Source organism: Macrobrachium nipponense, chromosome 9 (genome assembly GCF_015104395.2).
Source record: "Macrobrachium nipponense isolate FS-2020 chromosome 9, ASM1510439v2, whole genome shotgun sequence".
Classification (NCBI taxonomy): domain Eukaryota; kingdom Metazoa; phylum Arthropoda; class Malacostraca; order Decapoda; family Palaemonidae; genus Macrobrachium; species Macrobrachium nipponense.
In genome coordinates, this window is record NC_061110.1 from 17,625,992 (window position 1) to 17,630,057 (window position 4,066).

Consider the following 4,066-nt stretch of genomic DNA (forward strand, 5'->3'; position numbering starts at 1 on the left):
CACTCTTGAATAATTACTAATAAAGGACACAGCTGAATACTTCTCGATGAACAGCACGTCATAATTATTGTTAAAAAAAACGCGTGTGAATACTTGTTGATAAAGAATGCATGTGAATAATTGTTGATAAAGAACACACCTGAATAATTTCTAATGAATAACACATCTGAATCATTGTTGATAAAGAGCATTTTTTAATTTTTTTAATAAATAAAACAATCTGAAACATTTTTATTAAAAGCATATGAATAATTGTTAATACAAAAAGTGTAAATACTTTTTGATAAAGAATGCATGTGAATAATTGTTGGTAAAGAACAGATTTGAATTCTTGTTAATGAACAAAACAACATGAAAAATTTTTAATAACGAAGATATTTGAATTCTTGATTATAAAGAATGAAAGTGAATACTTGTTGATAAAGAAAATTACTGAATACTTGTTAAAAATTTGCTGTAATCGCTCTGGCTCCTCAAAACAAAAATTCAAAGTTATTTTGACCATAATGGACTTGGACTTAAATGCAAGAAAATGACAGTAGAGTAATGAAAAAATTGAAACCTTTTGTATTTTTCTTAATTTATCACATTTCGTAGTGACTACTCCTCACTTGAGGTAGAACAAAACTGAAAGTAATAAATCCACAAGTCAGGGACATGTAACCAAAGACGATAGTCTGGCTTTTTATTAAACGTCATTACACTACCTTAGAGCTTAGAATTTAGTCCAAAACCTTTTGCAAAAGTAAAATTATTCTGAGGATATATTATTTTTTATATGAAAAGAAAGAAAAGTTAACTGCAGCTCCCTGGAGCAAGGTTCATTTCCTAAAACGTTCTTTAAATTCTGGCCCATGATCTGACCTAGTTCTATAACAAGGCCACCTCATTTAATGGAAAGGAAAACATAATGAAAATATATATTTTTCAAAGTCTGAATAAATATTTTTTTGTCGCACTCTGTGTATTTCCCTTTCCATGGTCGTCATCGTCCGCTGCTTACTTATCTTTACTTGTTAATCGTAGTGCAATGACGTTTAATTAGCTCCTATTATGAATAAAATGTAATATAAAAAATATATATCTTATGAATAAGATATCGATATTGTGGATGATGGTACCTAATAATGATTAAGACAGATAGACAGACAGTATTCCATGAATTATATAGAAGGCACCTTTGATACCAGGAATAATGGAATATAGAATATTGAAAGCTAATGAATTTCAGTAATGAAATTTTCGTCTCCATATTATATTCTCATCTGATAATTCAAGCAAGATTAAATTATTCTGTTATATTTTATTAGGAAGAGTGCTTCCCAACGTAGCACGTGTAAACACTTAACGGCATTAGATACAGAAATAATTGCATTGCAATATTGCGACCTTGGGTGAATTTCCAATTAATAAACAAGATACTCATGTAATGGATCACGAGCGAAACTTAAGTTTTTTCGCTTACTCGTGGAGTAAGCCTAGAAACTATTTTGTTGTTGTTGTTGTCGCTGTTGTTGTTAGGAGAATAAGAAAGGTCTATGAGGAGCCTTAGAAGATTTGAAAAAGGTGTTTTGCGTTTTTTTAAAGATACAGGAATTTTAGGATAGGATATTTATGATTTATTTATTAGAGCAAAAATGTAGAAAGTAATAATGTAATTGTTAAACAATACAGAAAAATTATTTCTAATCGTGTTTGTTTTAATTTTCGTTGGTGACGCAAGGATCTATTTGACCGTAGGTTTTAGGACGTTTTAATTGACGTTTAAAGTTGAGAATAAAATGTTTACACTTTCTGCGCAAAGAGGAAAATCTTGCACAATTTCCGAGTAATCTGGAGATCGGATTACGCCTTGTTTATCTTGATATTTTTATATCATCGTGCTAACTATTTCATATTTATTTACCTATTTTTGCAAATGACAGTTGTTTTCTTGATCACATAATAGTTCATCTTAGTGGCACAATTAATTTCAGTTAAGAGTAAAATCAACAAAATATGAAACCTAAAAAAAATATTATAAGAGTAAAATTAACAAAATAGGAAAATAAAAAAAAACTTCTAATTAGAACAAAGGAAATGGGAAAACTAAAAATTTTTCATAAGAATAAAATTAACAAAGTAGGAAAACTGTAACATTTCTAATTACAATAAAATGAATAAAATAGGGGAACTTCAGAATTTTAGTTAGAATAAAATGAATAAAATAGGAAAATTTCAAAATTTCTAATTTGAGTAAAATGAACAAAATAGGAAAACTACAAAATTTATAATTAGAATAAAATGAACAAAATATGAAAAAAATTCGAAATTTTTGATTGGAGTAAAATGAACAAAATAGGAAAACTAGAACATTTTTGTTTAGAGTAAGATTTAAAAAAATAGCAAAACTACAAAATTTATAATTAAAGCAAATCCAATAAAATAGGAAACTACAAAATATCTAATTAGAGTAAAATTAATATACTAGGAAAACTACACAATTCCGAATTGCAGTACAATCAACTATATATAAAAACTAAAAAATATCTAATTAGAGCAAAATTACCAAAATAGGAAAGCTACAAAATTTCTAATCAGAGTAAAATTAACAAACTAGTTAAACTAAAAATTTCGGATCACCTGAAGATTAGCGACCCCTAATACCTCTCGTGAAGAAAATCGACCCCAATATTTTCCTCCTTAAGAAAAGTGACCCCAATATTTTCCACCTGAAGATAAACGATCCCTGCTTGTTGGTGTCTCCAATTTTCAGGTGACCCACTTTAGCTCATATTATAGAAAAAAGGAGAAAAAAATATAGATATATTAATTAGAAAAACTACTTTATTAAACATTTGTTAAAAACCTAAATTTAGACAAACAATCAATAGTTAATTAAAAGCTTATTGTCTTGCAATTTCAGTACAAAAATAATCAAACCTCCTGTAACCCCTGTGGCTAGTGCACGCAGCGCAACATTACCTCTTACCAGAACATACCGAGCTTGCCAAGAATCTTGAAATATATGGATAAGGCGCGGAGCGCCGTTCCGCCACGGCCTTACTGTAACCCCTGTTAAATCCTCACCTTAAGAAAAGCGACCCCAGCGTGTGTTGGGGTCGCTTTTCTTCAGGTATTCCAAAATTTCTAATTATAGTAAAGTGAACTCAATAGGAAAACTACGACATTTCTGACTTCTAATTTAAACACAATTAACAAGCAGAAAACTGCATAATTTCTAATTAGAGTAAAATTAACAAAATAAGATTACTAAACAATTTCTAATTAAAGTAAATTTAACAAAACCGGGAAACTACAGAATTTCTAATTAGAGTAAAATGGACTTGATAGGAAAACTACAAAATTTCTGATTTCTAATTGGAGCAAAGTAGGAAGACTAAAAAAAATTTAAATCAGAGTAAAATTAACAACATACAAAGGTTACATATATAATTCTAATTACATTAAAATGAATAAAATAGGAAAGTTACACAGTTCTTTTGAAGCCCAGTATAGGGGTAGATGAATATATATGAAAGGAGACCGCCAAATGCTAAAAAAATCTCGAGATGTTATGTTTCATTATTAAGTGGAACGAAAATGAAATGGCAAAGGATATATAAAAAAAAAAATTCTAGAATTTAGAATGTATTGCGTTTTTGAAGCCCCGTTGAAAATGCTGATAAACTGTCCACTAAATGTGCTGTAATGAAACTACACATACTTATTGATTAATTGTCTGATACAACTAAGCAAAATATATCAGAAATTAGTGACATTAGATTCAGCGAACAGTGAAGTAGCTGAAAAAGAAGAAATGCTAAACAAGAATGTATACGTTAATTATGCTCAGTAAACTCCAGGATTATCATTAGCTCTGAGAGCTACGGAATACCTAGTGTAATCTTTTGAAATGTAATGGTGATGAGGATAAGAATTCCCATAAAAAAAAAAAAAAAAAACTCGTAGAAAAATATTCGTCCAGGGAAGGAATTGAGAGAAAAAATATATGAGTTTAGAGGGGAAACAGAGAGCTCCCAGTCGATTAGGTTATGTGCTAGAATTTATATAACAAAGATAGATA